Raw genomic sequence first — 10,257 nt, forward strand, 5'->3', positions numbered from 1 at the left:
AATCTATTTCTTTAATGATTCAGGTTTCCTATTGTTTCTTGAGTCAGTTTTTGTGGTTAAGGGAATTCATCCATTTCACCTAAGTTTTTAATGTTATTCGTATAAAGTTCTTCATAGCTCAGGATAGTGCATGCAAAGTAAATTTTTGATGAATTAATGAATCAATAAATGAATGTTAGGCTCAAGCATCTGGAATGAAGCCTGTATACATCAACCCATAGTTCCAATTCATAACTGAAGCAGGGTAATATTAAAACAAAATATTGAATAAAAAGTATTGCACAAGTAAATCATAAAGAATGAGCCCATTTATTAAATGTTAAAAATTGCCAAAACTAAACAATAAATACATTGGAGTCCTATGTATATATAGTAAATCTATAAGGACAAAAAAATTGTTAACACAAAACTGAGGCTTATGGTTTCCTTGGTGAATGACAAGAAGGATGCATTAAGGAGGAGGAAATGGTGGGTTTTAAAAATGACTTCTTGTCATGACCATAATATCACTTACCAGGATGGAAGGTAGATGAACCAGTGTTAGAATTATGGCTATAATTTAAATTCATTGCTATATAATATTATATGAATGTACACAAAATATTTTTCCATTCTACTGTAGGATGGACTTAAGTAGAGGACTTAAATAATATATATTGACACATATGACTAAAGAATAAATTTCAATTTTTTACCTTTTCCTTGAAATTTAATGTAAAATATAAGGGGAAATTAGCACATTTTTGAAACATGACTAAGTAGAAAACATGACTAATTAGAAAACAATTAATTCTATAGTACATCAAAGACTAATTAAATCAGGGTATTTATTGAGTTCTAACTATGTGTAAAAGACTGAGTTAGGCAATGGAGATTTAAGGAAAAATATAGAGGAACATTTTTTGCCCTCTTGAAACCTATAGTCCAGTTAAAAGTTCAGGTAAATACTAGACAGTTCCATATAATTTGTATTGAATTATTCAAAATTAGTGATAATACACCATATTTGGCCTATAAACATGACAATTTCTCTCCACTATAATAAAACAACCCTGGAAAATGAAGGAAGTTTTCCTCTGAGAAGTAAGGTAAGACAAGCAGAATTAAGGTGGGAAGAAAAAGGGCCTTTAATTTGTGAGAATGCAGAGAATTAATGAAATTAGAAGTAATTTAGTATTCAGTATGGAGTTTTTACTGAAAGTGGGGAATCTGGAGAGGAAAATGGGGGTAGATAATTTAATTTTGGTGGTTTAATCATAAAACTGAATGCTATACAACAGTGAAAATGAAGGAATTATAGCTACACACTTCAGCATTCTTAAATCTCAAAAACATAATATTCTTCACAAATTCAAAGCACAAGAGAAAATATACCACATGATTTCATTTTTATAAATTTAAAAACAGGAAACCCGAAAAAATATATTCCTTTGTAGTATAGTCGTAGAATAGTTTCTTTTTCTGTATTACAATTTCCATTATACAAGTAACACATTTTTATTTTATTTTTACAATTAATATATTCATTTTAACTGGAAAATATTCTAATGAATTATAGAAGATAAAAAATTAATCTTCTTATACCCTCACTTTTTCCCACTATCTCAATCCCAATGAAATAATCAATTATTATTAATACTTGATGCATATATTTCCATTCTTCCTCTAAATATATATGCACATGTATAATGTTTGCATTCTCTTGTGTATTTTTATTTTTCTATTTTTAAATATATATGAGGTCTGTCCAGAAAGTATCCAGTCATTGTTAATATAAAGAGAACGGTTTGAGTGACATCAATGTAACCTGACAGCCAAGGAGAATGGACTGGATGCGCATGCGTGAACAATGAAGACGTCACTGTACTAGTCAGTGGGGCGCTAGATGCCATTGAGTGAGCACGTGCACTGTCGCATTCAAAATGACTGAGCAAGTAGAGCAATGAATCTGCATCAAATTTTGTATTAAGCTTGAATGTTTTTCCACAGAAACTATTCTGATGATTCAGAAGGCTTTGGGGACGATGCAACAAGTGCAGCATGAATAAAAGTGTGGCACAAATACTTCAAAGATAGTTGAGAATCTGTTGAAAGCGATCCACATTTTGGAAGGCCTGCAACAAGCGGAACACCTGAGAATGCTGAATGTGTATGAGTTAGGTAAAGAGACGCTGGGAGAACTGTGTGAGGTCCCACAATGCCTGCTTTGAAGGGGACTGAAGCGCCATTGTCCTGTGTACAATGTTTCTTGTTATCTTCTTCAATAAATATCTCTATTTCTCATATTGCATGGCTGGATACTTTCCAGACAGGCCTCATATGACATACTAAAGAGCATATATCTAATTTGGTACGCTGTTTAAAGAATACATACAAAAGGAACAAGCATGTACCTCCACATAGCTTAGGCAATAGAATATTAGCAAGATATTTGAAGTTCACCTTTGTCTCCTCCCTAATATGACCCCTTATCCCCAAGCCATTATGTTAAAATTTGTGCTAATGCTACCTTTGCATTTCTTTATAGTACTTAACCACATATGTAGGTATTCAAAAGCAATATACTCTCTATTTTCTTGTGATTCATTTTTTTTAATTTACTATTTCGTCTATTTCCAAATTTGTTGGCATGAGCCTTATCGTAATATTCCCTATTATTTCATTATCAAGCTATAACAAATTCTGCTTCATCTGTGGTTGGACCTTGACTATCTGGATTATTGTTTATATGTATTTTTTCTCATTTTTCTTGATTAATTTTGCCAATGTTATTTTAACTTTACTAGGTTCTTCACTTCTTAGCTTTTAATTTCTAAAATGTATCATCGTTTCATTCTCTATGATTTGCTGACATTTATTTCCTTGTGATCATTCTCTAGTGTTTTTTCCTTACTGATTACTTAAGTTAGACACAAAGATCATTATTCTTATTGTTTTTTTTCTTTTCTCTTTTACCCTAATTTAATCATTAAAAGGCTGTAATCTTACATGTCTAATTATATCATATGTTTGACATACATTATTTGCCTTATTGCACAGTTCTATTTTTTATTATTTTTGCTTGCTCCTTTATTACTTAGGTTTTTGGGGTTGAAATTTCTAAGTGTACATAATTTTTAAAGTTCATTTCATTATTGACTTCTAATTTATCAGTGAGGTTGTCCAAGGATATGATAAATATTATGCCAACCATTTAAAACCAGTAGAGACTTACTTTATAGCCTAGAACATAGATCTAGGTTTTCATAAATGTTCTGTTGCATGCTTGTAAAGAATTTGTACCCTTCAGGTTCCAAATTTCATAACTTATTTGCCATACCCTTTGACCAAAATGTAACATAATATCTATTCTGCATGGAATACAATGTAGACCCATGTAATGATATATAAATGTGCTTATGATAGAATGCTAAATTTAAAAGGCAGGATGCAAAATGTCATAAACAGAATAAGTTCTGTTTGTTATACAAATTGAAACCAATATATAGAAAAAATAAAATATATCAAAAGCTCTCATGAATAAGAGAAAAAATATTTATATATAATCATTCATCTTACAGAAAATAGTAAAATGATATATTAGAAGTTGTTCTTTTTTTAACTGTTGTTTATAATTCTCTTTAAAAGATACCATTGCATGAGCATTTACTATGAGCCTAGCACTACGTTTAATACCACCAATGTTATCTCATTTACTTGTCACAAACCTCCTTTCAAGTAGGACTGTTTCTAGTATCCCTCTTTCTATTTTGTTACCAGTTGAGGAAGCTGATGCTTACAGAAATAAATCACTTGCTGAAAGTCATTTGTTTGCTAGCAAGTGACAGAGCCAGAGCTGATGTGCAAGCTAACATTGAACAACTTTCTTAAGGATTTCTTTTTCTTATATCCTTCACTTTACTGTGTACATATTCAGTACTAATTGCTGTCAATTAATAAATGACGTCTTTTGGTGTCCTATAGAAGAGATAGTAGTTACGAAAGAATAGAAAAATATTCAAAAACAAAATAACACAAAAAATAAAGACAACATTATTTATAAGACTTTAAAGAACCCCTAACTACTATCATTAACAAGAACAATCAATAGCCACTGAAGGTTCAAAAAATTTGTCATGGTTATATTAATATATTAAAATCTATGAATCTATGCTGACATTCATGTTGTAATTACATCTATAGATAAAGACAATGATCATTTTGGTCATAAAATTTTTAATTATGAATGTGACTGTCTTTCTCTTCAGCCATAAAACTCACCATCGCTATTCCTCTTTTATTTGGGGTTATTTGGGTCATGTTAAGGGCCTGAAGTATGAGAAATCACGTTCTTTGCTTCATGATTTTTTGTACGATTCTGAGCTAAGTTCCACAGGATTTGTCTCGGTATAACTGAGCCTCCAAAGTCCATTCCAATGTTATGCTTAATGACCTCTTTCTCTCTTCTCAATAAATATGGATGAAATGAATTTTCAGGCAACTGAGTTATTCAGGGAAGCAAACATGTTAAATATAGCAGAGCATGATGGTAGGACTGAGAATTTAAGAAAATGATCTAGTTCATGCACATGTACATGAAACAAGACCCCAGAGTCTGCCTTTCAATTAGAATGAGCTAAGAGCCACATTGTGCTGAGTGCTGTCAGCACAATTAGCATTTGTATTTTTAGTAATAGTCCAGGCCCCATGAATCGTGCCAGCATCATTTAAGATAAACCTGCTAGTCAGTTAATTTGTGCTAAAAATAGTTAACTAAAGCAGAGCAATTTCTCTTTCTGACATGCAGTCAAGTACTTTCTAATACAGGGTGATGGGGTTTTGGCACTGGAAATAGTAAGAAAAAGGTATTCCACAGTGAGAACCCATTCAACCGGGTCCAGCAGGTAGGAGAAAAGGAAAGGAGTTATTAGATTAGAGATGGGTCAGGCATTGTGACTCCACACGATGGCCCTAAATTTCAATTTCAGCTCCACCTCTTGTTGGCTGAATGAGCAAGTTATAAAACCTATTTTAGGCTCAGTGTCTTCATCAGAAAGTGGGGTTAAAAACCCTAACTCACAGGATGATTGTGATGAAAATGCTGGAGCACCTGCATGTAGGTAGTACCAATGCATTGGCTTCCATCTTCTCATCCTCCTCCCTGCTCCTCCATCACTACTCTTCTCTCTCCATTTAACATTGTACCTAAAGTAAGAAAAACCACATCCAAATTACGTCAAGGCACCATGTGCACCGCCACTTTCTCATGCTCCCCGTGCTGCCTTCTAGTTCTTACTCAGAGAACTCCGTACACACTCCCCACCCCGACACCTCTGTCATTTGCTACCCGTGACATTTCCCCAAAATTCATCTCGTGATAATCTGCTTGTCCTGTCCCATTCTCCATCAATACTTTAATTAGATTAAGTTATTTTGCGATCATGGGTTTATGGGAAGAAGAAATTCATTTGATGCCTCAGTAAACAGCCTAGATTTTGACCGTGGCCTTTAGGAAATATTAATATTTCCTCCACTCAAAAGCCCTCAAGAATACTGTCCTGCTCACTCTTAGCCTCTGGAGCTAGGAAGGCTTTAAAGCCCAAGAAGTCTGCTTGCAAAGTGCCTAATCTGGTTCCAAGAATGGGAATCTTTCATTCAGCCTGACAGGAAAAAGAGAAGAGCTAATGGCATCTTTTCATGGCTGACAAATGTTGAGGTTGCAACATGGATTGGGAAAAGATCTGGAATAGCTATTAAGAGCTGGAAGTTCTAGGCCTCACTCTGCTTGTATTTCATTTGTGTGACCTTAAGCAAGTCAGTTTTCTCCAAAGGAAAAATGTACATTTGGATTCAAGGATTCTTAAGAAAACAATTTATATTTTTTTATGATTCCATAAATAATTTTATTGTTGGCAATTAATTTTATTTTATATAAAAACACAAACATAGCACTTGTAGTTGCCTTTTTTTTTTTTCATTTATTTCACATTTTACTCTCATTACATTGGGTTGGGAGAGGAAGGAGCCATGCACCAATGAATAGATTGTGCTATTTTTTGTCTTTCAGATAGATCGGGATCCAGGTTCTAACCGTCTCTAAATTCAGGATCTGGATCGGAATCAGAAGAAGGTAGGCCTCTGCTGTTGGGGGATGGGGACTGTTAGGAAAAAGGGAGGGGACAGGCATGGAGCTGACCGTGGAAGGTTCATGTTCCAGGGCTGCCATCCGGGTACTCAAGGATCCTGCATGTAGCTCATGGGTGGAGGAGCACATAGCAGCCCCTTGAAGTGAATGGGGAGGGCACAGCCTCAGGGCTGGTATTTGGAAGGCAGGAGGTCAGCCACATCTGCAGAGGGAGGACCTGAAAAGATGCTGGCCTTCCATCTGCATCCCAGAATCCCGTGTAGGGCCTCCTCGTGAGGACAAGGCCGGTGTTGGCCCCTTGGCCTCTGCTTGGCCTCACGAGTAGTACAGTATAAATTCTGCAAACTTGCCACCAGATGCAAACATTCCTGCCACTTCCTCTCTATACCCCTCAGCTAGAGACGCAGGGCAATGTCTTTAGACCATTCATGATTTTTCTCACTCAATTCTTCAAATTCAAGAAATTCCCTGCTTGCAGGAAACTCTGGATTTCCTGGTCACTCCATGGTTTAATTAATGGGTCTGATGATGTTTCTGGTTGCTTTTACCATCTCTTCTTCCTGAGGGTTTCTATTAATAGTAATTTTAGTCTGATGTCTCTCTTTCTTCATTTTTACCCCTGAGTTTTCTCCTGGGATTTTTCTTTCTTTTTTTAAAAATTTGAGAATATCACTGGGCTACAAACACTTTGGTTACATATATTGTCTATGCCCCACCCTGAAAATTTCTCCTGGGATTCTTCTCACTGCAGCCTTAGGGCCTAATCCTGGGTTGACAGAGAACTAGCACTTATTCTTCCCTAATGGTATCCAGGAGTCAGGAGATGCCTGAGTGTGGAAATGTGTTTGCTCACAGCTTCTCTGCTTCTGGCATCTCTCTGTAGTCACTTTTTGAAGAATTGTATAAAGATGAACTTATTTACTCCTCATAAAAACTCCATAAAACAAGCACTATAAGTATTTTCATATTATGGATGAAACAAATTAGGCCCAGAGAAGCATAGTAACTTGACCTAGGTCGCACAGCTTTCAAGAGGAAGAACCAGAATTTGAAAACATCCAGTTGGCTCAAGCATCACTCTTCTTAACCACTATACTTGGTTGCACTTAAAATTAAATATTTATCTATCGTTTTACATATTTTTAGATATACGTCTTAATCACTACACTGAAAAGAAATATAGTTTTAATCAATTCTTTCACCTACCTGCTATGCTGACATCTGGAGCTGCCACTGTTGCTAGGTAATCATCAACTCTGATGAGGAACATCAACAGTACTTCGGTTGTTCTAGTCATTCTGTATTGCTGGGCCTCATTCTTTTCAGAAAAGTGAGAGAAAGTGTAGCATTTAAAAATAATTAGCCCATCTTTTCCAAGATTGCAAAGGTCAATTTACAGGAACATAGTTAAATACTTTTTTCATCATAATCTTTGAGAATAAAACCCATATTTAAAATGTCTTCAAAATTACCTTAATACAGATGTTTTTCCTTTGAGGAAGCTCTTAGAAAAAAAAATGCTTTCCATGAAGCAAACTTGTTGCTTGGCATTTAGCCGTTTGGGGGACACTATTCCATGTCACCAAGAACCAAGATTGTCTTTGCATAAACATGTGATGATTTGCCTGTTGATATTTTATTTTTACTCTAGTCCTTGCATCCCTATGTAGGATCCAAAGGTGTTTCCTGAATCTGTTCCTTAAAATGTTTTAATACATAATGATGAAAGAGAAGGGAAAGCATAATATCAGGCAAGAGACTTTTGCTCAATCTTGTTTCTTCAGGAATCTCTCTGACCCTCAATTTCCTGATTACTAAATTGGGAATAATGACCCTAAACTCAAAAAGCTGCTCCGAGGATAAAAAGAGATTACATATGTAAATTGATTACTGCAGTATCTGAAACATAGCTCAGTGGTTCAATAAATATTAATTCCTTTTTACTCTCTTCTACCATCTGGGACAAAGATTTGCATATGTTCTTTAGAAAAACTGGAATCCCATGATTTGCTCAGATTCTGCATCTACAACTTAACTGCATTTTTTTTCATTTACCATTTACTGGACTTCTTTGTCATCAAGTTAAAATTTTGTTGACCAACTACCATACACTTCACTGTGCTGTGCACTGAAGAGAATGATAAAATTATAAAGTCCATGTAATGTATACTACCTTGAGGAACTGAGAATCCTGTTGAAAGACAAGAAAAGGCCTCCACCTTCTCTCCACCCCAGAACTCCCATTTACACACACCCCCAAATATAGCAGCACCGGATAGGAATACAAAGTGGTTAGAAATAAGAGCTGCACAATCAGATCCCATGGAGTGGTTGATCTTGATTACAATAACTGGCAGGGTTTTCACAAAGGAAGTGGATTGGATTATCACTTGGGCCTTGAGGGTGGGATTTGGATGGACAAAGAGGAGCAGGGGAATCTTTAGATTGGCAAAACATCATCAGTTATAAATATAAAAATAAAAATAGGCGTTGTATCAGGATGAAAAGACTAATCAGAATAAAAGTGGCCTGAGAGGCATTGCATCCAAGGTTTTAGAGAGATTAAACCCTAGAAGCTAAATTGAGAGGTTAAAAGTATACCTATCAGGAGAGATGGTAGATCCATTTGCTATTATATCCATATAGCTTTTCAGGCATTGAAGCCTCAAATCTGAATTCAAACACACAGGATTAATTTGGTAAATCACAAAAGCCCAACTAATTCTTACTAAATAGTGAACTTGGTGTTTAGGATTCTTCTTGGATCCTTCCTGAGATTGAGAGTCAGCATACACATACTCCACTTGGTCATGCACTCAGCCACCCTTAGCTGCACAGCCCCTGGGCACAACACTATCTTACCAGCATTGGTCTGGGCACAGTTGTTTGAAGTTCTGAGTTCAGCAGCATTTGAAAAAGTGGAGACAAATAGAACATGACTTTTGGTGTATTCTCTCAGGTCTGTACAACAGAAATTCTTACAACAATGATATCTTTTCAGTGGAGTAAGATAAATGATGCCCAGATTTTCCTATCACTAGGTATGGGGGCTACATATATTATTTTCCTAAGCTTCCATAAGGAAGTACAAACTGGATAGCTTCAAAAAACAGCAATTTATCGTCCCATAGTTCTAGAGGCTAGAAGTCTGAACTGAAGGTGTTGCAGGGCCACACTTCCTCTGAGAACTGTAGGGAAGAATCCTTCTTTGCCTCTTTTAACTTCTGATGTTTGCCATGGATCCTTGCTGTCCATTGGTTTGTAGATGCATCACTCCAATATTCGCCTGCACACCATGAGGCCATGTTTTCCTGTGTGTTCCTGTCTCTGTGTCTCTTCTCTCTTACAAGGACACCAATCTTATTGGATTAGGGCCCACCCTAGTCCAGTATGACTTAATCTTAATCTGATTACATCCGCAAAGACCATATTTTGAAAAAGATCCTGTCAACAGGTACCAGGGGTTAGGACTCCAGCATAGCTCTTTTTGAGCAACACAATGCAACCCAGAACAGAGACCGTTTATCTGAGAGATGGAAATGAGGCCTTCGTGAATCAACAGAAACAGCTTCATCTGAAACCAAAGTGTCCTAGGAATACTCTGGTGCTGCTTGAAAATTCCTGAGCCTCAATCCTATTTCTACTTTTAAACGTTGAGTTTTACTCATAAAGTTTATTGCTAGAGTAGAAAAATGCACGAGATTCTATGGAGATTAGAATTGACACACCTATTTCAAATTCATCACATTTGAGTCTCACAGCAGATCTGTAAGTTATAAATTATTATTGGTGAAAGTTTAAACAAAACTTGTCTTCCCTGCCCGAGTCTGAACCAAAAGTGAAATAAAATTCTAAGCAGATCAGCACATTATTTCCTAATTGTAGTCATCTAAGAACAGCAAGCTTCTTAACACTGACAGACTTACCCACCTGGCCATCAGCTCTTCAGTGGGGCTTCCCCAGTCAAAGATCTGGCCCTTTTCCAGCTTCTTCATGAAAAGAAAAGAGATGAGTTGAACAGAGCAGGTCCAGGTTATTCTCTATAAATTTACCATTCAGATGTCACTATTCCAATTTTTCTGGAGCTGAACAAGAGGCCAAGAGAAGCCAAGATTGTTACCTTAACTGTGTTC

Source organism: Propithecus coquereli, unplaced genomic scaffold, assembly GCF_000956105.1.
Source record: "Propithecus coquereli isolate 6110/MARCELLA unplaced genomic scaffold, Pcoq_1.0 Scaffold30, whole genome shotgun sequence".
NCBI classification, from domain to species: domain Eukaryota; kingdom Metazoa; phylum Chordata; class Mammalia; order Primates; family Indriidae; genus Propithecus; species Propithecus coquereli.